Here is a 26,546-nt window from a genome sequence, read left to right as displayed (position 1 = left end):
GACATTGGGGAGGGTATGTGATTTGGTGAGTGCTGTGAAGTGTGTAAACCTGGTGATTCACAGACCTGTACCCCTGGGGATAAAAATATATGTTTATAAAAAATAAAAAATTAAAAAAAAAATAACAGGATGAGAGTAGTTTTTGTTGTTTTGTTATTGTTTGCTTGCAGCAATAAAATGTTAAGATACAGGTTTCTTTATGGTAACTATAGTTCATTGCTCTTTATAGAGGTACTGGTTATGTTATAGATACCATTTAAATGCCATTTTCTTTAATCTCCACATTGCCGGTACTATTATTCTATACACAGGTGTTTGGGTTTTTCTTTTGTTCTGTTTTTGAGAGAGAGAGAGAACAAGCACAAGTGAGTGTGAGCAGGGGGTGAGGTTGGTAGGGCAAAGGGAGAGGGAGAAGGAGACTAAAGCAGACTCCATGCTCAGCATGGAGCCAACTGTGGGCCTCAATCTCACGACCCTGAGATCGTGACCTGAGCAGAAATCAAACGTCAGATGCTTAACTAACTGAGCCACCCTGGTGTTCCTATACACAGGTTTTAATCCAGCCAGCCCAATGTTTTCTATTACTCATTCCTCAGGATTCTATCCTTTAGCATTTATTCTTCATTCTCTATATCAGCATCAGTTCCAAGCAAAATCTTGCTTTTAATTCCATGCATCTACTATCCTGAAATCCCAAACTACTCCTTCTGATTTATCCATGTCACTCTTCTTTCTCTGACCTCAACTGATTTTTTTTTTATCACACCAATCATTTTACCTTATGACATACATTAGCCATTCTCTATTTCCCTTATTCAAAAGAATTTACTCATTCAAAAACATTTACTCATGAAGTACTAACTCAGGGTTGAAAGAAATCACTCAAGGCACCTCAGCTTGCTTTTCAGCACTTCCTTTAAATTGCATTTTCTCCATTTACAGAAAATACCCAGCTTTGCAACTTTACTTAATCCTTCCCGAATGTCTAGTCTTGACTGATTATGGACTTTACACGCATTTGTAACATACCTTCATTGCAATACTGAGATTAGTATTTACGAATAATGAGGGACAGCAGACTAGCCAAATGGACACATGAAAAAGACCATCACGGTCCACCCTTTGCCAAAGCATCTATCTCTTTGGAACACATCTTAAATCTTATTTAATCTCCAAATAAAAGCAACAACAACATGTATTTTTACTGACCATAATACAACTATCTTGGGTTCAACCAAAACCAAACTAATCCTTTCCTTAGAAGAGAATGAAAAGTTCTTGGGTGATGTTTACTCTCTTCCCTTGATATCCTGCAGTTTAAATACTATAAGATAGTTAATTGTTGTTAATGCATTTTATTTTAGATGATAAAGGTATACTAGAGGGAAGAAAGAAAAAAAGCTTGGTATATTAATATATATCTCACTATTCATAATAAAATAAGGAAGAAATATTCATAATAATTATAATTTTTGTTTCTATAGTGACCAGTTGGTCACAGGTAGTATTTATAATTACTTTCTTCCATTATCCATTCCATATTTCTTTTGCCTACTGGAGGTTACAGTTTTCACTTGGTGCTATTACTTAAAATTTTCATTCCTGAAGGGTTTAAGCCATTAGTGGTCCTTCCTGAGGTGGTCATCATAGTTTTCTATTAACTTTAATCACAGGATATGGTGATGCTTAAAGACACCATAAGAGATCTCCATATTCCATACATATTCTTGCTTAACTCCACTTTGTAGTACCAAAACAGTTTCCGCTACACCCTATCCAGCACAGTAACTGCTTCTTTGCCTGTCAATTCATAGGTGTGAGCCAATGCAAATTGGCTCTCTGACAGTCTCAATTTTCAGTTCAATAAAATCATTGTTATATCTTCTGGTAGAAGCAATTTTCCCTTGGGAATTGAGACAAAGCATAGTCATGGGGACTGGAAGCAATATTTTTGCTAGTGGATCGCTATGGGAAATAGTAAGAGGTGCCCTTCTATTCCTGATCCTGAATATGTGAGTCCTGCCAATGGGAGAAAGAGCTTCATATAGTGGATGCTAATTAAAAGCAGGTGCAGTTTTCCAAGACTTCAAGGTATTACTACCGAGCTGGCACCATAAGTGAGTCTTCAAAAAGCCATTCCATTATTCTGGTGAGCCAGCTGCTTTAGGATGATGAGGAGCATGGTAAGGCTAGTGAATTCCATGAGGAAAAGCCTGTTGATGTACTTTATTTGCTGTGAAGTGAATTCCTTAATCAGAGCAAAGATATGTGCAGTGAAATGAATAAGGTATTCTGTAAGTCCATGAATGGTACTTTTAGCAGGAGCATTGTGTTCACAGAAGGTAAATCAATAGTTAGTGTCTATTTTTTTTTTTATTGGACAGAAAGAGAGAGAGAGAAAGAGAGACAACAAGTAGGCAGAGAGACAGGCAGAGGGTGGGGGGGAAGCAGGTTCCCTACTGAGCAGAGAGCCCAATGTGGGGCTTGATTCCAGGACCCTGAGATCATGACCTGAGCTGAAGGCAGAGACTTAACCCACTGAGCCACCCAGGTGCCATGTTAGTGTCTGTTTTAATAAGAACAAAGTGTTGCCTCTTCCATGATAGATATGGCCCAATGTAATCGACCTGTCACCAGCTGGCTGATCACCCTGGGAAACTGGTGTCACACTGGAGACTCAGTTTTTGTCTCTGATTCTGGCTGATTGAGCACCCGATAGTGACTGTAGCCTGGTCAACACTTGTGAGTGAAGTTTATGCTGCTGAGCCCATGCAAAATCTCCATCCCTGCAACCCTGGCCACTTGTTCACAAACACACTGGACAATAAGAGGAATGGCTGGAGAAACAGACTCATTTCATCCTTAGCAACTGTTTAATAAAATCCTCCTTTGTTGAGGTTACCCTTTGGTGAGCATTCACATGGGACATAAATATCTTCATATTCCTTGCTTATTCTAAGAATCAATTCACATACCTCTCTCCAGAGGTTACCAAATTGTGAATTGTGTTCCTTCTCAAGTACCTGAATATTCTCTCAAACCAAACCATTAACCAAGAACCACAGATCAATACAGACTCTCACCACACTGAAACAGCACGAGTTTATTATCTTACAGTCTATAGGTCAGAAGTCTAAGACTGTCTCAACAGGATAAAATACAGATGTTTAAGCAGAATAACATTCTTTCCTGTACTCTCTGGTTAGGCTCTGTTTCTTCACCTTTTTCAAGGTCTGGAGGTTGCTTGCATTCCTTAACTTAAAGACCCTTTTCTCTATCTTCAAAGCTTAAAGACCCTTTCCTACTATCTTCACAGTAGCAAAGGTGAGTTGAATCCTTCTCATATCACTCATATGGCATCATTCTACCCTCCTCCATAGTCACATCTCTCTGTGACTCTGTTCTCCCTGTCTTTTCTACTTTTAAGGACCCATGTGATTATAATGGGCCCACCCAGATAATCTAAAATAATCTATTCATCAGCAGGTCCTTCATTTAATTAGATCTGCAATGTCCACTTTGCTATGTATGATACCATATTCATATCTTCCACAGATGAAGATGTGGACATATTTGGAGAGCTATTATTTTGCCTATCACAGCTTACCTTTTGTACCCTAAAGATTCAAATCCAACCTACATACAAAATATATTCATCTTATTCCTTGGAAGGTCCATAATATCTCAACCCATTATAGCATCAACTCAAAGTCCAAAATCTCATCAGCATGAAAGTCCCAAAACTAATATCATTGAAATAATTTAAATTACATTAAGTATAATGCACCCTGGTATAAAATTCCTCTCCATTTGTGGATCTGTGAAACTAAAAAATAAGTTATATGCTCCCAAAATGCAATAGTGGGACTGGAATAAGATAACAGTTATAGACATTCCTTCTCATAATGGGAGAAAATGTAAGGAAAAACCAGTCATTAATCCCAACCAGTATCAAAACTCAGCCAGGAAAACACAACTTTTCAAGCTCTGGGAATCGTGGTTCCATCTTCTGGACCCTGGGCTCTGTAATCTGAACTTAAGGTTCCATCCTTTTGCCTTGAGGCTCCACCTTGTGAGTCATCTTTACTTTTTTATGAATGACAACATATGTTTCAACTAGCAGAATTTCTCCTGGAATAACATTCTCAATAACTTTATGAGTTTCCTGTATATGTCCTGGAGATTCACCCCAGTACATGAGAATCTCCTCCATAGATCTTTCCTAGATAATTTTATCCCCACCTCACTGACTGAGGGAATATATGAGTCACAAACATCATGTGCTCTCTTCAAAGAACATTCACATTATTAAATAATCTGACTTTTTAAAATCTTCCTGAGGTATTAGCTGAAGTTTGTATAGCTAGACTCTTGATTTTTTCATTAGAGCTTTCTTTCTTATGGGGAATCTCTTAATTACAGGGTCTTCTGCATTTGGGGATAAGTTGATATTTCCCCAAATTGCCAAGTCTTAGTTTCTCTGTATTTAACAGTTCTTTCTCAATTTTTTCCTTTCTTTTTGCATCTTACCATAAGCAGCAAGAAGAAACAAGGCCACAATTTCCACACTTTTTGCTTAGAGATTTCCTCAACTAAATGTCAAATTCTCCCATCCACATAACTTCAGAACAGAATTGTGCAAAGGTCTCTGCTACTACATAGCAAGACTTTCCCCTTTCTTTAGTTTCTAATGTTATATTTCTCATTTCCTCTTGCACTCTCACCAACAGTGCCTTTAACATTCAAACATCCATACATCTACTAAGAGTTTGCTCATCAGAATTTAGCCATTTTCTAATGTCATTTAGATTTTGTCTTTTATGGTCCTCCTTTCCTTCAGAATCATTAATAGTAGAGTTATTAACACACATATTTCTACTAATAGTATGTTCAAGGCAATCTACTTAAAAAAATATGTTCCTCAAAATTCTAGCTTTTTCCTATTGCCCACTTTCACATATTTAGGTATTTGTTACAGCAGTGTCATACTTCCAGGCAACCAGGGTTCAACCAGAAAAGTAGATACAAGGGGAGGTATATATCAGATTTATTATAAGGACTTGGCTTATGTGGTTATGGGGGCTAGATAAACAAGTCTGAAACTACAGAGTAGGCCATCAGGAAAAACTAGCTGGAACTTGGGCACAACTAGAAGCATCTTACACATGTGGAATTTCTTCTTGGCAGTAGCATCAGCTCTGATTTGAAGACCTCTCAGCTAACTGAATTGAGCACATCCATATTACTTAGAACAGTCTTAACGTTAAGTGCCTATCATCTTTCATGATATTTACAAAATACCTTCATAGCAACACATAGATTAATGTTTTGTTTGTTTGTTTGTTTTAAATTTTTTATTTTTTATAAACATATATTTTTATCCCCAGGGGTACAGGTCTATGAATCACCAGGTTTACACACTTCACAGCACTCACCAAAGCACATACCCTCCCCAATGTCCATAATCCCACCCCCTTCTCCCAAACCCCCTCCCCCCAGCAGCATAGATTAATGTTTTATTGAATGACTGTGGACTGTAGCCTAGCCACCACAGTATGTTAAGTGTTAATATGACCTTCCTTGTTTGAATCCTTGCTTAGGCATTTACTAACTCAAACACCAAAGAACATAATAAAAGATCCTAGCAACAATTTTCCAATGTTTAAAAAGGAATAGTAACTTCTACCGGACATAGTATAGGGATGAACATTATAAATCAGTGATTATAGTATCAGGCATAGAGTAGTTTTTTTTTTAATAGAGTAGATTTTTAATAAAGATTAATTTTCTGGTATCTATGCTTCTAAAAAGTATTCAGAGCCTGTGAAATTTGTTATGGCTACTTCCAGAATAAATTGAAAATTAGTTAAAGACTTTTAATTAGGACCCACAACATACTATGCAATTATTTGTTTACTGCTCTTTCTCTGATCAGTCTGCAAAGGTGTAGGGTTCTTAAGCCATTTTTTGTCTTTGTTCCTCCTATTTCTTTTCTACCTTAGTAAGTGTGATCTCAGTCGCATAGCAATAATAGTGCAGTGTTTATCATGATGATGATGATGATTTGCTATAGGGTGACAAACATGATTGAGCATAACATATTTGTCAGGTACTCGGAATACAAATCAACAGGGCAAGTGACTGCAAATGAATCAGAGTCTAAGTGTGAGACAAATATTAAATATGTAAACTAACAATGAGTAGTTAAAATAATATCAAAGCTAACAGTTCTCAAGTGTATATTATGTTCTTAGCACAATTTGAAGCACTTTAAACTATATTAACCCAATTAAAGATAGAATATGCGGTCCTATGATTAAAGCAAGATTAATGGAGGAATAAAAACTTTAGACTACAGGAAAAGGAGCAAAAAATTCTACTAATCTATTTCAGAATAATGATTTTTTTAACCTCTATTTTAAAACTCTGTTGAAGAGTAACTTATCGTTCAAACATAAACACTTATATTATTTTATAGTTTCTGAAAATAAACAAAGTTGAACCTGTCTAATCTCATCTTTGAACTTTAGAAATGAACAAAGATGACAGAAAAAATTTTAGAAGGATATTCATAGAAAACTGTTTATTGGCAGTATAACCAAAGTTCAACCTGAGTGGTTTTGTTGAACATGGCAACCGAGGGCAGAGCATTGCTGCCACATTGGAACTTGGTATGATATGGGATAAATCAAGTAAACCCTATGTACAGTGATTAAAATGAGATCCATTTACTGGTATATGTTTCCTGGCTTCTACCACTGCCAGGATAATTGCCACTGCCAAGGCTTTATGTTCAATGAACTCAGTCAGCCAGTCCAAAAAGTCACATGATGATACTGCATGGTGCCAAACGAAGGGGGAAGTTGCTGAGGAGCCTGGGAGGAGGGAAAGCTCAGACAAATGAGCCTTTTGGCAAGAAATAATCCCCTTTGGAAGGACCCCTACCTTTCAAAGAGCATACTGCATTTTGCTAGGAACAAATCTCAACTGTGTTCCTTTAGAGAAATCCCAATAAGCTTTACCGTCACTGATAATAGTTCTAATGGTAGCCAAAACTCTACTGATGAGTACCTAGTATCTCTAAAATGAGTTTGCAAGATGACCACTTATTCTCAAAACACTTTTCCTTGCTATTTCTCTCTTCAAATTAAAACTTTCCAAATTCCTTACTATCTTGTCATAGCTAACTAGTCCCATAATTTTTCTCTCACCTCAAAGTTAGTACGTATAAAGTGTGTAAAAAAGAGCATATAAGGAAAGGGTGTATAATAACTAGCAATGGACAGAGAAAATGAAGACTTTTTTATAATGGGATTTAAATTTATTTTAGGCTGCATACTTGTTTTTGTCTCTTGTATGTAGATGATTTGTTCTCTTGATTTTAATCCAGGGCACCTAAAGGCATTTTATTCACCTTGTACCTTTCCATAAAAATGCACACAAGAGTCTCTTGTCTTCTTATTCCAACGTTCCCAGAATAGATGTGTTTTTCTAACCAATTTTTATTACGCTATTACTTTGACATGTTATGTATTATTGTACTTGGTTTTTTGAAATCATGAGAATATGGTTGCTACAGACATTACTAAATATGTCTTTCATTTATTTAGCTAGTAAAAGATGGAGAATAAGAGTTGAAATTCAGTAAAGTAGACTTTGTAATGACAAAACTGTTTATAGTTTATATTGGAACATGAGCCCTGAATCCTTTGTATGATTTTTATAAATAGTTTTGTTTCAATTTAATCTTCTTGCTAAAATACTTGCCTTGAAATTATAAATAGATATGGAAGGTCACATATTAAAAAAACACCAATATCTCCATCTAAGGAATAATGTTTAAATTTTAAGCTTACATAAGCACAAATTAAAAGTTTTTATATGGCTCATTCTATGTTAAATTTAACAATGCCACCTAGAACTATCCTCTGTGTGTGTTACAGAGGGGTGGAGTGGTTTTTCTCTTCTATGTTGTTTAGAGAAATTGTGTTTACTCAAATAAAAAAAGGTCGATAGATACTAAGATTAGTTGTATAAAAATTTATCTCTAAAATCAATACTCCTTAATATTTTATACTATTACAAGAATTAATAAAAATTTATAAACCATTTAATTAAAAACATATTTTTTTTTTTAAATGTAGCTCCTGTGCACTTCTTGGCTGTTTTATATCCATCTCTCATCCCTTTTTTAACATCGTCATCCTACAATCAACATTTGACAAAAAGTGGCAAGATGTCCTAGGATCTATGGAAGCTTTTTGTTTTGTTTTATTTTTGTTTGTTTGTTTGTTTAGAAAGAGGGAGCATGTATGCCCATGTGGTGGGGGAGGGCAGAGGGAGAGAGAGAGAATTTTAAGAAGGCTCCAGGCTCCACAAGGAGCAGGCCTCAGGGCTGGACCTCCTGGCCTTGAGATCATGACCTGAGCTAAAATCCAGAGCCAGAGGCTTAACCAACTGAACAATCCAGACACCCTGGATCTATTGAAGTTTTAATTAAAATTCCGCAACAAATATCTTCTAGTAGTTTTTAAAGTTAAGGAGAAAGAGGTTAAACCTAGTAGAGTAGTCATCTTACTGAAGTATTAATCACAAAGACCCAAGAGAGATTCATACCAGTTTTCTAAGTATTTCCCCCTTTAATTCCCAAGTGAAGAAATGGATTGAATCTGTGAGAATCCCTGATTCTTTCTTCCCCACACTACCCACCCCCAGGGCCCTGTGTCCACTCTACACTTAAATTGCTATCCCTTTCCTCCTTCTTTGTATATACGCCATTATTTGAAAGATCCTGAAAAAAAAAAAAAAAAACTATGTTCTTACAGAAAAATGTTCCTTCAGTGTTTTGCGTTTATCCTAGATCACTGAAATTCCCAGGGTACTCTCTCTCTTATTGCTGCTAGTTACCCTTTGCTGTTCACCTTGCTTGTACTCTTTTTATTGATTACTTCTTGATATTGATTTGATTAAATGTGCTTATTAGGAATAAATAATTCTTTTATTCTCTAACTTTTTTACCCTACCACTTTATATCTTAAAAATGGAAGATTTTTGATCCCTCTACCTAAAAATCCTGCTCTCTGTTTTGCTAATCATATCCTCTTGTTTTCCCAGAGGTGATGCCCAGACACCAAAACACAATTTCTAGCCACAACTTGAAAAGATTTTCACGTTATTAAAATATTCACATTTTCCTTTGTTTTATTAATTGCAAGAGCAAATTAATTCTACCTTTTGCCCAGGGTTAAGTAGAGAAATCCAGAAAGCATGTACATAAAAGATTGAGCACATAAACATCTATCTGTGTAATAGTTATTACATAAAGATCTCTAAAGACTTGAGGCACTTCAGCTCCTATATCCAATTGGTCATTAAGTCTTATTGGCTCTTTGTCTAGGAGGCATCGCATCCATTTCCACTACTGCCCTCAACTCAGTACAAGTTTCCAATACTCAACACCTAGCCTCAAAATTGCCCTCACCTCCAAGCTGGGCTCCCTTTGCAATCCATTCTGCACATGCATTCAGGGAGAAAAGTTAGATCTTGTCATACATGAACGTACAATCCTTCAGTATGTAACTTTAGCTCATTTTTAATTTCAGACCTAAAAGCTCTGCATAATCTTGCTGTGACCTTCCTATCTCTTTTTTTTTTTTTTTTTTTAACTTCCTTGCTTCCCCCTTGGAGTGGTTTATTTAGAAGCAAAATATAGAACATGTGCAAACAGGGCTTAACAGAAAAACAGCAGAGATGGAGACTTTTTAAAATGGAGTCCCTTTGGCTTCCCTCCCTCAGAGGTGGATTTCCCTTCATTTGAAGTCCCTCAGGTCAGACTTTGCCCTACATAGATCAGAAGTTCTTAATCTCTTCATCTATTTCTGATAAACACGTAATTACATTTAACCCAAAAAAGTAAGCCCATAGTTTCAATAATTTAAGTCTTTTGATAAATACTCAACAAGCTATAACAAAGAAAAAAATGACACATTCAGTAGAGGAAAAAAAAACAAAACAAAACTAACAGTCTAAAGCAAAACACATGTTAATTATGCACATTCCAGAATCTACTCTCAAAATACAGTTGAAAAACCAGCAGATGCATTTGGCGATCTCATATTCCTATACTCCAGGCTGCCCTTTGCATCATTTTCCTGCATAGATACTTTTCACAATCATGATCCTATCTCTTTGATTTAATCTCATACCAGGTTCACCTGTGCTCTCTGCCCTTAGTGGCCACCTGTCTACCCCTAGGACACATTAAACATAAACCATCTAGTGTTTCTTCACGATCTTCCTTTCGCTGGGCCCCATCTTAGCCAGATCAGCCCATGACTGCTTCTCCATCATCATTCAGAAATCACCTCATTTCTGCATCCCAGAGAAATCTAAACAATCCATACTAAAGTAGGAACCATTCCTTGTCAACCCAATTGCTCTCTGTGCTAAAAGACATCACCCAGTTATATTGCCTTTATAGCTTGTGTCACCAGATCTTTCTTTATCCATTTACTTATGTTTTCTGTCTCTTCCTCTAGTATATAAACTCTATGAGACTACAGCTTACATTCTACTATTCTCTCTACTCTCACATCTGACACATAATAGGTTCATTATAAATGGAACCTGAGGTTAGTATGAAGAGGTTACATCAGAGGAATTACAGTAAGAAGCTATATATTGTGATTATGGCTACAGTTATGATCATCATTACTATTCTAATTCAGAACTAATAAAGCTTACTCTGTAGCTGATATTTTAAAAATCCACAACACATAATGTTTAAAATTATGTACATATGTTAAAACTTACTTTAAAGGAACCAAAAATTCGTCCTAGCTAATAAATGACCATACCTTATAATGGCTTTTTGTAGTCCCCTTAGAACTGATGGAACCTAGAGAAGGAGAAAGGTAGAGGGCAGGTGAGGCCCTGCTGAGTATAGAGCTGGACAGAGGGTTCTCCTGAGGCATGGGACAGGGTGGGAGAGAGCCTTCCCTCAAGATTTGCTCACTGGCTAGAGATTAGTTTGCCTTATGTTCATCCATCTGGGATGCAACAGCTAATTCATTTTGTCTTTTAAAGAAATTACAGTTCTAGCACAGGTCTTAATGCTTTGCTCTTAAGTCTTCCATTTTCAGTCTTGTTGAATGCTGATTTTTCAATCCACTCTGAAAAGATGTGGCAGATATTTTCCAAACCTAACTTACTTGAAACCTTGATTTTCTAAGATGCATTTTGGCCATATAATTCTATCCAGGCCTCTGGTACATGTTAAGGGGGTGAGAGAGGGAACTAGGGAAATATCATATTAGATAACAAGCACCTGTTCTTCATGGAATTTTGAAGAGTAGAAATCTAGTGATCCTCTCCTGATAAACAACTAAAATAAGAGTTCACGGTAGATTTTTTTCCCCTTTGTGGCAGGATGCCATAAGCATTCTTCCACAGGTTTCAGATCATTAAGTGCATCTTGGAAAATCTATTATCAGCAGGAGAATGGAGGAATCTGGTTCATCTGAAAATCACATAAGGTTTCAATAAAAATCATTTTGGTAGTATATCTGATAGGCCAGATTAATTTATACTCGAATCTGGAAGAATGGCCTCAAATCTTCATATTATACTCTCTTTACCCTCACGATGGATAGAGAATGTTATTTTTGTATATTATTCACACTGTTTTCTTCTATTTTAAGTTATATACAATGTGTATATAATTATGCAGTTCATCACCCTTAAAAGCTCTTCACCCTATCCCTGATTCTAACTACATTTTTTATCATGAAAAAAAAAATTCCTCTAATTTAACTAACTAACTAACTAACTAATTAACTAACTATACATATATATACCTCTCATCTGGATGAGATGTAAAAATATATCTGTTTTCAAGTTTTAGGTAAGATATACTGCATCTTCAGACTACATACTCTGTCCCAAATCCATCTCCTACACTGCATTAATACCTAGAAAGTTACCATTGTCAGTCCCAGTTGAGGGCAAACTGAATGGGAAGAATATACCATTATACTTAGAAGCCACCTGGAGAACAAGGGCTAGTCCTGAAGTAAGCTTGTTATGAGGAACATCACTCCAAATACAAGTTATTTTGTGCAAAATGACTTTTATGAGTTGTTCTTTATTATTTCAGATGTTTTGATGACCCAGATGGTAAAAAAAATGTCCAATAACTTTCAAATAAATTTAGAGAACGTATGCCTTCCAAAACACTCACTATCATTAAAGACACTTTAATCTCCAAAGTCTTAGGCTTATAAAGATCAAGCTTCCAACTCATGGCTTATTAACTTTTATCCTTCAAGATGTTCTGAGAAATAAGACCTGACACATTTCAACAATTGATTCTTTGGGCAAAATTACTAGATGACACTTTTATATTGGATCACCATGCTTTTATTTTTTAATAATAAATGATATTAAACATTATTTTTTAATCAGATGAGTAGTGAAGATACCATTTTAATGCATTTGTTTCACTGTTTGGAACTTCTGCAAAGCTCAGAAAATGACTTACATAAAAATCACCCTCAAAACAAAAGTTTTCCTATTTAAGCACCTAAAATGATGAGAAGGCACTACCTGAAATCAAAAGTCACTTAATTCATTAACCAGTTAAATGTTCAAAAATGCCCCCCCAGACTGGATATTTTTAAAATGTTTGTATTTCATGTGGGCATTGATATGACTATAGCGTAGGCTACAAACATTTGATGTTTTCTATTCTTCTCACTTAGTCTCCTTTTGTGTAGTGTGCCTGTATGTGTGTGTGAGTGTGTTCGTGTGAAGCTCCCAGTGACTTCACAGCTTCTGAACAGGAAGAAAAAATATTTGTCTTTACTAATCTACTATTGCAGGATTTTCAAAAACATGCATCTATAAAAGCAGGGAAAATTAATGGTAACACAATGGTTTTTATTTTCCAGGGCTCTTTCTGCTTCTTTTTGCTTTTTAGCTTTTGTTTTTGCTCTTTTTTTAAATGAACAAATGCGACATTTACATTTTAGTTTCACATAGTGCTTCTAAGTTTATGGAATTATCAGATTGTTCTATCACAGGATTGATAACTAAGGAAAAATTACTTTTATCACCTTCCTCAATGACAAAATTTTGCAGCTACTGACTTATAAAAACTCATTCATTTTCATCTGATGTTGATGTTTCCTGGACAAAAAGAAACTCCTTTCCTTCTTCATTTGGAAACACTTTCCATTACCTATTCTTTTGCTTCCTTCATGACTGTGTTTGTTTCTTTAAATTGTAAATGGTTAGGTTATTCATCAGGTTGTTTTTCTCAAACTGTAACAATTTTACTAAAAAAATTAATGGAGTGGTTTAAACACCATCATTATCGAACATAATGTGCTTCATTTAGTAATTCCTTTAAATCTTACCATGAAGAAAACAATCTACAGGTTTTCTACTCTGTGAAACTTCTCAGGTCTCTCTTCCCTGGTACACATATATATATTTCAATGCTTTCTCTCAAATGCTGAACAAATACACGTATTGCAACCCTCATATGCTGATCATAATGATTTATTTTCATGTCCGTCTTCTCCATAACTCTGACCTCTGAATGGTATGGGTCTTTTACATTTGTTTAATATATTTACATGTAGGAACCAGAGCAATGCTTCACATATACTAGGCAATAATTAAATATTTATTAAAGTAAGTGTTTGGATTTCCTTATTTTCACACTTTTATGATTATAAAATAATAAACTTTACTGTAGATTGTTTGAAAATACCAAAAAAATTTCATCTAACTCTATTATCGTAAAATAGTCATTGTATATTCACATCTTAAGTTTTCTTAATTGAATTTGATATGTGGTTTCAGATGAATAAACAAGAGCTTTCACAACCCTGAAATGCCCCCTTTCCTGCCCTTGACTGTGTACATTACAAGTTACTTAGCAGATTAGGTACTCTTGAAGTTTCTCTTATCTGGGACTCTTTTGAGTTATTTAAAATCAGTTTTGTCTGCATTTATTTATTTATTTATTTATTTATTTATGTGCAACAAATATCCATTGACCTTCTGCTATGTTCAGGTAATACCTAGTTCTGAAAAAATAATATTGAGCAAACATACATATCTTTGCCTTTGTGGAACTTACAGATAGGAGAGCAGATGGTAACAGATAATTTATAGAAGAAAAGATTTAGTTTTCAGTTTTAAAAGTGTGAGTCATCTTTTAGGTGGTTGAAGAAAAAGAAAACATGGATAATCTGTAATGTTCATAATGTAGATATTCAGGAATTGTCTGTGCTTGAACATCTGCCAAGGTGACTACATTGAACAACAGATTTTCAATGTAGGTGAAACAGCCTTCTACTGGAAGAAGATACTATCTAGGACTTTTAGAGCTAGAGAGGAAAAGTCAGTGGCTGGCATCAAAATTTCAAAGAATAGGCTGACTTTCTTGTTAGGGGCAAGGCAGCTAATGATCTTAAGTTGAAGCCAACGCTCACTTACAATTCCAAAAATCTTAGGGCCCTTAATTAAGAATTAAGTCAAATCTACTATAATTGTTCTCTATAAATGGAAAAACAAAGCCTGAATGACAGCACACTTATTTACAACATGATTTATATGCAAGAGATCTACTGTCCAGGAAAAAGTAAAAGATTTCTTTCAAAATATTACTGCTCATTGACACTGGACCTGATCACCAAGAGCTCTGTTGGAGATGTACAATGAGATGAATGTTGTTTTCATACATGCTAACACAACATCCATTGCACAGACCAGGAATCATAGAATAATTCCTGCCTTCAAGTTTTAGTATTAAAGAAATACATTTTGTAAGATAGAGAGTGATTCCTCTGATGGATTTGGCAAAGTAAACGGAAAACTTTCTGGAAAGGATTCACCATTCTAGATGACATTAAAACCATTTTTAATTCATAGGAAGAGGTCAAAATATAAATATTGACAGGCGTTTGGAAGAAGTTGGTTCCAAACCTCATGGATGACTTTGAGTGGCTCAAGACTTTAATGGGGGAAGTTAACTGCAGATGTGGTGTAAATAGCAAAAGAACTAGAATGCAAAGTGGAGCCTGAAGATGGAACTAAATTGCTGCCTTCTCACAATGAAACTTCAACAGAAGAGGAATTGCTTTTTATGGATGGACAAAGAGAGTGGCTTCTTGAGATAGAAACTACCCCTGGTGAAGATGCTATGAAGATTGAGGAAATTAATACAAAGGATTGAGTACGTTACAAAAACTTAGTTGACAGTGCAGTAGCAAGGTTTGAGAGGATTGACTTTGATACTGAAAGAAATCTACTATGGGTAAAATGCTATCAAATATAATCACATGCTACAGAGAAATTGTTTATAAAAGAGTCAGCAGTTGGGCAAAATTCATTGTTGTCTTATTTTAAGACAACAGCCACCGCCACCCCAATCTTTAGCAACCAGCACCCTGATCAGCCAGCAGCCATCAACATCAAGGCAAGGAGCTACACCAGCCAAAAGATCATGGCTTCCTGAAAGCTCAGATGATAGCTAGCATTTTTTTATCAGTATTTTTAAATTAAGTTACGTACATTTTTTAGACATAATGCTATTTCACACTTAATAGACTATGTAGAGTATAAATATAGCTTTCATAAGCACTGGAAAACCAAAAAAAAAAAAAAAATCAATTTGCCTTGCTTTATTGGGATATTCACTTTTTTGCAGTAGTCTGACACAGAACCAGCAGTATCTCTGAGGTGTGCCTGTACTACCAAACTACCAAACTACCAAAAATTATACCCACCAGCAATGTGTGAGAGTTCCAGTTGCTCCAATTCACCACTGACACTTGCTATGGGCTTTTAATGGGGTTTAGTAATAATTTAGAGATGATACTGGAATTAAAATCTATAATAAGGAATATTGCTCCATGAATAGTATTCCTATGAATTTAAGTTTAAATATTTAATTTTTGTTGATATGTACTTCCCTCTCACCCTTCCCCCACCCCAGCAGTCTGGTATGTACACAAACACAAAACCACCCACATATACCAACAACTGAAATAATAACTGCTGCTGCTCCTGAAAGAACTCTGTGATTTCCTATTGCACTTTAGTGGGGGGGGGGAGCCATTTATTTGTATGCTTAGAGAAATTTAGAAGAAAGCAAAACATCCTATTATCTCTAAGAGGATCATTTTAAAACCTCAGAAACTATCTCCAGCCAGTGCTTTCAAAGTCAGCTCAAAGTGCAGTGGGTTGTGCCGAAAACGTTCATTAGTCAGGCACACTGCGAGTTAAGTTCTTACTTCTAGGAATCATTTTTAATCATTTGTAATTAGAGTAATGCTTTTGAAAATGTTTGCATTGCTAACCATGAGGAGTTGAAACTCTCTCTTCTGGGAAAGTGAGCAGATGGTGTCACTTCATTTACTTTTTCCCGTTCGGCAGGGAGGACTAAGGGATTTAACTTGTCTTTTCCGTCTCTCCTGCCTGGAGTTTGGATAGTTGTCTAGTCTGCGGTCATAGCTCTTGGCTCAGCTATTTCTTGTCCAGTTCCTTTTGTTTGATATTACTTTGATCTTCGCCCAATATCAGCAATGCCTTGCTTGGATGACTCTCTCGCTCTAGCTCTTACTCTTTTCCTTGGCAGGAGTATTCTTTTCTTTTGGTTGTAAGAATCTGGCCAGTAATGAGGTGGTAAGCTCCTGTCGAAGCAGCAGGAGTTGTCAGTGCTCCTTTCTTTCATTAACTTTCTTGGGCTGTAGCCACAACAGCAAGACTTCAGGGACTGAGAATTTAACCTTCTCTAGCACTGATCATTTTTCCACATGGATTCACATGGCCCCATAGCCCCTTGGCCCCTTTCACCACCTCCCTCCCTTCACCCTGCCTTTTATAGATTATCCTGAACTTTCTGTCCAATGCTCTCCAGGGCCACCATGAAATAATACGCTTGAAGTATTTCTTCTTCTTTTTCTTTAATTTTTCTTGCTTTCTTCCTTCCTTTCTTTCTTTCTTTTTTTCTTTTCTTTTTTTTTTTTAGTTAGCTACCTTTTATTCATTGTTGTTAAATGAAGAGCACATTCATACAGCTTGAACAAAAAGTGCTGAAATTTCAGATAAGAGCTCTGGCAAATTATCTTTTTTCTTATGAAATAAGCAAGTAATTAGTAACCATACCTTGTAGCATAATGTCATTTATTTTAATCCTAGTAGAAGGAAAATCATTGTATTCTTCTACCTAATACTGATTATATATATGTATAGATATATATATCTATACATATATAAAATATTAATGTGTATACTGATTATATATATGTATAGATATATATATGTCTATACATATATAAAATATTAATGTGTATATATATAAAATATATAATATTAATGTGTATACATATATAAAATATATTAATATTTTATATATGTATAGATATATATATATCTATATCTATATATATAGATATAGATATAGAAAAATCCCTATCTCTTCAAATAGTGGTCATTCAAGTAAATAATCATATCATCACTCCCCACTTGATTATTCTATTTATTATGCCTTTGTGTTTCTGGGATTACACGATATAGAACTAAAAGCATGTGTTTTATTGGCTAGTTTTAACTTAAATTATTTCCATTAATTTCCAGTTTGCCATTAGGGACTAAAATGATTTTCCATTCGTTAGATCTACATTGATACCAATTAATATCAATACAGAAAAATGTCTATACTGGGTTCTACTTTCTTAATATGTGCCATTATGTGCTATATCATAGTTTCTTATTTCCTGGTCTGTCAGTTACTCTAATGTTCCTTCATTTTTATGGATGCAACTCTCTCATACTCATATTTGTTGGTGGATATATTTCTATTATTTTTCACCACTAGCCACCATGGGCTTTTAGTTAGCCATGGAAAATTAAAAAGCAACTCAACATAGGGCTCTTTATCTCTCAATATTTGACAGCACAAGCAAAATGCCAATCTCAGTCAATTCAGCTTCATCAGATAGATGGTCTACTAGCAGCTTATCTAGTGGCTTAGGCACTGTGGTAATTACCTTCAAGGCCAGAAAATGAATTCAGAAAAAATACATAAGGAGTTTCAGATTATAAAGACATAAAATTGTAAAACAAAGGTGGAAATAGTACTCAAAATATTTCTCTGTAACTGATGGAGATGTTTCCTGTAAGGAGACATCATTTAAGGGTGTTAAAATATTTCATTTATTTCAGTTCAATAAGATATCAGTTTAAAAAAGGCAAAAGAAACAATTCATTGTGTTTCTAAAATTTACATACAAATGATTCCAACTTTAAAATCAAAATGATATTGCCAAAATTATAATTTTCAATGGTTAATCCCTGTGATTCATTTCCACAGAGTAACTGGTTCTGTTGTAAGCAATGGGGCTCAAGGAATTAAAAGGCAGGCATAGTGGAAAGAGACTTGGAGTGAGATCAAGAGAACTTGGCTTAGTCCTTGACCTTCCACTCTGCTCTTAACATCCCCGGGTGACCTTGGGGTAAGTGCCTCATCTTTATTGTCCTTCCTTTTCTGTGCAATAAGGGATTTTGAGAAAATAAAATGTTATGTCCTCTTAAGCTCCAGATATTTATGATTATTATCTGTGTAAGACTGGAATTTGCTAAAACTTTGAGTAATTCCCACTACATATTATTTGTCATGAGAGAAGAGCAGGAATCTGAAGGAAATTGCCTAAAATATTAGAAACAATGACTCCTTCATTATAGATAGAGCTAATTAAAGATGACTGGTTTTGTGATCTTGACACTTCCTAGTTGAAAGCCCTCAGTGGTTCCCTATTGTTCCTTAAGATAAAGATGAAACTCTAACCTGGCCTGCACAGACCCCCTGCTGTTTAGCCCCTATGTTAGTGGAGGTAGGTCAAATGCGTAATGGCTCAACACAATGGCTGTGTATTTCTTGTTTAGCTAATAGTCCACTGAGGAATTCCTGTTGGCAGGCTCTTCTTCTAACAGTACCCCAGGAGTCGTGGTTCTTCCCATCTTGTGGCTTTGCCTCCTCCAGGGACTTATAATTTTTTGTATTTAGCTGACAAAGGGAAAGAGGGGGTAGGCCCTGGCTCAAAAGTGTTACTCATTATTTGTACTCACATGCTATTAGTGGGATAGAGTCACATGAACACACTTAAATGTAAGGATAAAACCCTGGTAAATACTGTGTTGGTGAACATCCAGGAAGAAAACAAAATGAATTTGGGTAAAGAGGGAGCAGAACTTAATTTACACTTTAGTGAAAACATAATTAATTTCTTTCAATTCCGAGAATGCCTATACTCCCTACTGCCCCTGGGTCTTCACCTAGAATCTTTTCCCTGTTCACCTGGGTCTAGCTCTCCCCTCTAGTCCCCATTGGTGGTGACTTCCTCTCTGGGCTCACATGAGATTTTGTTTCTTTTTGACCTTGTACCTTATCATAATACTCATGGCAGTTTCTTTCAATTGATTATATGTTTTCTCTGCTAGATTCTATGCTCCTTGAAGGTAGAGACAATACTTTTTCCTTGTTTGGTTGAGGATTGATGGAAAAAAAGGTGAGAATAGAAGAGGAGGAGGGAAAGAAAAAGATGCAGAGCGTGAGAGCTGGAGAAAACATAGGAAGTAGATAACCTACACAGTCAGGTGTCTAGTGGTGTTTTCTTGTTTGTTTGTTTTTCACTGAATAGACTAGTTATTTTGGCGTGGTATTGTCAGATAGAAAAAATGTCCATCGTTCCTTACGGTTATAAAAACAGATATGATATTACAATATTTTGTTGTATTAGCATAGACTATAACCACTTTTCTGGAATGACAAGGAAACACTAATTCTAAAGGAAAGGGGCTGCATCTTGAAATATTTTCAGTGCCCCATTCTTGTCTTGCATCTCAGCAGTGTTCTTTTAAGCACCACCAAATGCTTGCTGTCTTATTCACTCTTAAAGAATTCACAGGGCTTCTCTAATCATCTTCATTGAATAGTAACTTTCTCACTCTCACTGTGAGATTCTCAGGCTGTGAGGTGAGAGGCTATATCAGAAGAATGGAACAACATCAGAAGCATTATGGTTTGCTTTTGAGAGAATTATTTGGAGATTTGAAAACACAAGCAGCAGAACTACCCTTAAATTACCGTGAACCTGTCTTTTAAAAATATCTTAGAACCGGAGGGCTACACTGTTTCTGAATTTTACATTTAAAAAATATACGTGTAAAATTCCTTTTTGGTTTCATGAGCAAATGTATTGATAGAAATTGCTATATGGTGAATGAAGCAGGTTTGTGTGTCGTCTTTCAGAAATAAATATGGAGAAAATTTAGCAGTGTGACAAGCAGTATTTCTTGAAGCTCGAATTGTAACACATATTAAGAACCACACATAGAGGTAAGGAAATAAATTAAACTCTACATTGATAATTTTACTGGCATATAATCGATGCAAGTCAAATAATCTAAAACTAGGTAATGTATAAATTAGACTACTGGGCTTAATGGACTTTTGGAAGAAAAAAACACATAATTATTTAAAAATAATTTGAGAAATGCCCTGTTTCAGATATGAAATTAAATTAGTTTACATGATGTATCTTTGGCTTCAAATTCTCACAGAAGTAGTTGATATGTGAATCTTAGAAAAAGTATTGAAATATGATTTTTTAAAATAAATGAATAAATTCAGACTCCTTGAGTCACCAAAGATTTCCACATCAGTGCGGAAAGCTGCAAAATAGATCAGGAATGCAGACTTCTATTGGTGCTGCCCATAGTCTATGCTTGGCATAGCATGGATTAAAAATTTAATGAAAAACATCAGCTGTGTTTCTTATACACATCAGAGAGCAGGATTTTGCTTATTAGCCAATCTTAAAAATGTTTTTCATTTAATGGGGAGGTTAAGACTATTTACATTTACTGAAAGTAACAATATATTAATATATATAGTCATCCTATATTGTTTTAAAAGTTATGTATGTATACATACATATAAATATAAATATAAAGATATAAAAAATCAGTTTATCAATAACAGCTTCTAAGTACTAAAATCTTAAAGAATATGAGCAGTCACAGCATTTAAGTACCCAGGCAATATTTAAGGGTTTATTAACCTCGGAGTTTTCATTGTTTTAGGTAATTAAAACTTGACCTCCATTTATTGACCTGTCAATCCAGCTGGAGTCAGATACTCCCTACTTGTTTTAATCTTGTATTACTTGTCTATCATGTGTCCAAAGATAAGAAAGCTAAGAATTTAGTTTTTAAGAAAATTATCCTAAGTTTTAGAATTATGCCATATATATATATATATATATATATATATATATATATTTTTTTTTTTTTTTTTTTTAATTTGAAGAGACCAACCTGTCTCTGTTTTTAGTTTGGAGCTGAGGAAAGTTAGGCTTGAGAAACTGAAGTCTAAGATAAAACGGATACTTACTCTGAAAACCAGGATTTTCCTTTGATTTTTAAAGGCTGTTTTCCTAAGATGTTTTCATTATTTGGACTTAAACAAAATGTTAACCCCTTTAAAAGGAAAGACAAATCTTACATTTTTAGACTGGTTTATTTTCATCCATTTAATCTGTCAGCATGTAGACAGTTGTTTCAGATACTTAGCTACTTTGAGAAGGTATTATTTACACTTCTCTTGAATGACAAAAACAAAAACACAGTATACAGTGATATTTTAATGAAACCAATGTCATCTTAAAGATTCTAAAAAGAAAAAAAAGAGGAAGCGCTTTCATACTTAACACTAGGAAACTAATTCCGCTATACCCTTGCACCTGCTTTAAAGATTTTATTAGAAGAAATGGAATTGGAGATACTTGACTTTTTTATTAAAATCAGCTTAATAGTTCTTAGCACCACCTGTTACCACATTGTATAATATATCTTTGGATACTAGATTTTCTCCAGATGTTCAACTTTCTATTGTCTTGGGGATCATGGATTTTATTTATTTATTTATTTATTTATTTATTTATTTATTTTACAGTCCAGTGAATTATAGTTCACATCGTTTGCCTCTGACAAATACACAGACATAGGTAGTTTAAAAACCTTTTATATTAAGAAAGAAAAAAAAATTATTGTTGGTTCTGATGAGTCTGCTTTTAGATTTAAATAGCAAGCTAATATGGTATTTCTGAGAACAGGGATTAGGTAGGTAGAAATTTACTGATGTAAATGAACTCTATCAAGCTAATCTTAGACGTCCCCCCATGCTTCTATTTTAAATATCTTATTCTTACAGATTTTTTTTTTCCTGGAATTGTCCAGTGTTTTTATGCAAGAACAGTATTATACAACTTTAAATAATTACACAATTTTACCAAAGCATGAGATAAACAATCAGTTGGTTTTGTCTATTATTTGACAGTGAAAGCACAACTCGGACATACAGATTATTTTCACAAAATAATCCATTGCATGACTAAGCAACATATATTTCCTGTGAATTTTAGCCAGGATAGAACTCAAGCTGTAGTTATTTTGAAACTGGACGGTTCTTTCTGTGAACAGAAATAAGCTAAATGTGTCAGAATAATCATCTCAGGTAAATAAGGTTGGTCTCCTTATAATTATATAACTTTTTTTCCAGAATTTTTTCTTTTTAATTAAAATTTTTTTAAATTTTTTATTTTTTATAAACATATATTTTTATCCCCAGGGGTACAGGTCTGTGAATCACCAGGTTTACACACTTCACAGGGGGAAGGGCAGAAGGAGAGTCTTCCCAGAATTTCTTAATCCTGTGTGGCAATCATTAAAGCAACATTCTACAGAACAGAGTCATTTAAAAAAAGTGGACCTATGATACGAACAGATCATATTAAGGCATATTGTTATAACTGTCCTTTGCCAACTCTTGGGGAATTTGAATTTCTATATGTTAGACAAGCCCTTTATCCTGATTAGTTGGCCTATAGAGTTTGGGTTGGGTATATCTCTACTAGATGGAGTATAAGGGGACCTGTTTTCTGCTTCTATGAGCTTAAAATTAATTCCAGTCTTCTTTGGAATTAAATGAAGACACTGCTGATGAGATTACACCAACCTACAAGGGCGAAACCAGGTTTAAGATTTGAAAGGTGGTTAATTCAGACTCCTTTCAAAGTTGTTTTCCCTTTAGTGTGCTGCTAATAGCCAACATGCATTACCTTATGGAGGTTCCCTGAAATTTGATGGCCAATATTATTAGGAAAATTCCACCAGCTTTCAGAGCCCCGAGGAACTAAAGTACAACTCAATGCCTTTTATAGCATTAAGGTGTGGGCCAAGACAATACTCAAGCATCTAACATTAGATAATTCCTGATTGCACTTCTTTATTCTGTTCCTATTGTGTTTTACTGTCTTGTTGAAACTAAAGCAAATCTGAGCCTTGCAAGTATATGAGTTATGGTAGTAGATGAGTTATTTACTCTGATTTGCAGATAGATTTAAAAGCCTTGACCAGCTTAGTCTTTTCCTATTGTATAAAAGACTGCCTATTCTTAATTTAAATAATCAGTTTTAACTTTGGTACTTTTATTTGTCATCCAACTTTTCTTTCTTTCTTTCTTTCTTTCTTTTTTTTTTTTTAACATTTTATTTATTTATTTGTTAGAGAAAGAGCACAAGCAGGGGAAGAGGCAGGCCGAGGGAGAAGCAGGCACCCCATCCAGCTAGGACCCCGATGTGGGACTTGATCCCAGGACCCTGGGATCATGACCTGAGCTGAAGGCAAACGCTTAACAGACTGAGCCAACCAGGAGTCCCTGTCATCCAACTTTTCTAATTTAATGACAGTATCTTAGGTGGGGGAGAGAAACCCTCTTGGAAATAAATTATTAAGGAAATGTGGGTATTGTATATATTCATTTTATAAATGAAAAACAACCACAAAAAATATGAGAGAGATACTTATTGAGATAAAAGATCTCTGCTAGTGTTCTACCAAACCCCCCCCCCAACCCCCACAAAAAAACAAAAAGAAACCCCCAATAAAAACAAGGAGTGGGGGTGTGGGATTTTTAGTTTAAATAGTTACCAAAAAATTGCCTGTTCCTTTCATCCTAAATTTTACATCTCAACTGAGGAAACAAACAGAACTTACTATATCTAAACAAGGTTTGCTATCACAAGTTAAATGCGGAGATTTAGCTCTCATCGTAGCACTGTTTTTGGGAGAGCAGGAGTTAGAAACAAGTTGTAAACTGATAAAGAAAAACCACTTATATGAAGTTAGACACTTCATATATTTGATTAAAGACCTTTATTTAGTACATACTGTGTCTGTGTGCCAGACTCTGTCCTAGGAGCTGAGGACTATAAACTTTCATTCATTCAATACATTTATCATGAGGCCTTACCTCAAGCCAAACACTGTTATAGGCACTGGAGACAATAATACAAAGAAGAAACAAAAATTCTAGACTTCATTTAACTTTTGTTTCAATGAGAAAAGTCAGACAAAAACACAATATATAACACAATATATAAATAAACTCTGAAGTTTATTATGTAGTGAGTGCTAGTAAGAAAAATAAAGCAGAATAAAAGGGACTTGGAGAACTAAGGGATTATAATTTGTTTAAACTGAAGTATAAATTGGTGCAGCCACTATAGAGGACAGCACAGAGATTCCTTAAAAAATTAAAAATAGGGGCGCCTGGCTGGCTTAGTCAGTTAAACATCTGCCCTGGGCTCAGTTCATGATCCCAGGGCCATGAGATCGAGTCCCTCCTCGGGCTCCCTGCTCAGCGGAGACCCTGCTTCTCCTTCTGCCTCTGCTGTTTCCCCCTGATTCTACTCTCTCTGTCAAATAAATAAATAAAATCTTAAAATAAAATAGAACTACCATATGATCCAACAGTACTACCTTTAGATATTTCTCTGAAAAAAATGGAAACACTAAATGGAAAAGAAATATGCATATCTATGTTCATTGCAGCATTATTTACAATACCCAAGATACAGAAACAACCCAAGTGTCCATCAATAGATGAATGGGTAATGTAAATGTGGAATACACACACACGCACAGAGAAATATTATTCAGCCCTAAAAAAAGAGTGAAATCTTGCCATTTAAATCATGAGTGGATGCTGAATACCTTATGCTGAGTGAAATAAGTTAGACAGAAGAGGAAATACCTTATGATTTCACTTACAAATGGGGTCTAAAAAGCAAAACAAAATGAACAAACAAGACAAAATAAAATAGAAATAGATTCATAAATACAGAGAACAAACTGATGGTTGTCAGAGGGGAGGAGGGGGATGGAAGTAATAGGTGAAGAGGAACCAAGAGGTTCAAACTTTCAGTTATAAAAGACAGGAGGATGTAATGTACAGCATAGGGAATACAGTCAACAATACTGTAAAAACTATGTGTGGTAACAGATAGTAACTTGACTTAGAAATCAAGAGCTGGTTCTTTGAAAAGATAAACAAAACTAATAAACCTTTAGCCAGACTCATCAAGAAAAAAGAGGAGACCAAATTAGCAAATCAAAAAGAAAAGAGAAGATATTACAAAGAATACCACAGATATACAAAGGATCATAAATGACTACTATAAATAATTATATGCTAATGAATTGGACAACCTAGAAGAAATGGATAAATTCCTGGAAATATACAATCTTGCAAGACTTAATCATGACAAAATAAAAAATCTGAATAGCCTGACTAGTAGCAGTGAATTTGAATCAGTAATCAAAAAATACTCAATGAACAAAAGGCCAGGACCAGATGATGACACAAGTGAATTCTACCAAACATTTGAAGAACTAATACCTATTCTTTTCAGAGAACTAATACCTATTCTACAAAGTCATCATAACTCTGACATCAAAACCAAAGACACCACACAAAAAAAGAAAATTATAGTATCCCAGGGTGTGGAGAGTAGTAATTTTAAATGGGGTGGAGTCAGCAAGTGCTCTTTGCAAAAGGAACAGCCAGTGTTAAGGGTGTGAACATGGATAGTTTCAAGATCTGCAGAGAGACAGAGAAGTTGGAGTAGGGGGACCAAGAGGGAAAGTATTAGAAGTTGGGAAGTAGTAATGGTGTATCATATTACAGAGGCATTGTAAGAATTTTAGCTTTTACTCTGAGTGAAAGGACACCATCAGAAGGTTTAACAGAGGTTTTAATCTGACTTAAATTTTAAAAGGACCTCTTTGCTACTCTAATGATTTCAGATTGTGACAGGGTGACATGGGGTGGGGCAGCTAGGGAAGTGTGGAAGGAAAGAGTGTCATGCTCTTGAAGGCTCTTGGGTCTTGTTCAGGAGCCAGATCTGTTCACAGACTGTAAAGGTGAATAAGAAAGAGGAAGTAGGAGGAAATTGTGGTCTGAGGAAAGAAGCAAGCTCTCCCAGGTTCAAATGCATTCATTTTCAATTCTGCTTGTTCAGTGTTAGTAGATTATTTACAGAGTCCTTCTGGGATGTGGAGGCAAAAGAGGACAGAAGGAGGGTGACACATTTTTATTTAAAGTATTTATCTTTTAAAATTGTAACTGTAAT

The 26,546-nt window shown here is 35.1% G+C and overlaps 1 long non-coding RNA gene across 1 annotated transcript in view; it reads right to left on the bottom strand.

Annotated features, from left to right (window-relative positions):
* LOC123394394 overlaps positions 1 to 10,953 on the bottom strand; it is a 50,925-nt gene extending 39,972 nt beyond the window's left edge. Inside the window, exon 1 of the long non-coding RNA XR_006609116.1 lies at positions 10,857 to 10,953. This is a non-coding gene — a long non-coding RNA (uncharacterized LOC123394394). The remainder of the gene's footprint in view (positions 1 to 10,856) is intronic.
* Positions 10,954 to 26,546: the final 15,593 nt, after the last annotated feature.

The sequence above is a fragment of the Mustela putorius genome, unplaced genomic scaffold, assembly GCF_011764305.1.
Source record: "Mustela putorius furo isolate JIRA1106 unplaced genomic scaffold, ASM1176430v1.1 tig00003834_pilon_pilon_pilon, whole genome shotgun sequence".
NCBI lineage: Eukaryota > Metazoa > Chordata > Mammalia > Carnivora > Mustelidae > Mustela > Mustela putorius.
The sequence above is the reverse complement of the archived record's forward strand: the minus strand, read 5'-3'. Positions and strand labels throughout refer to the sequence as shown.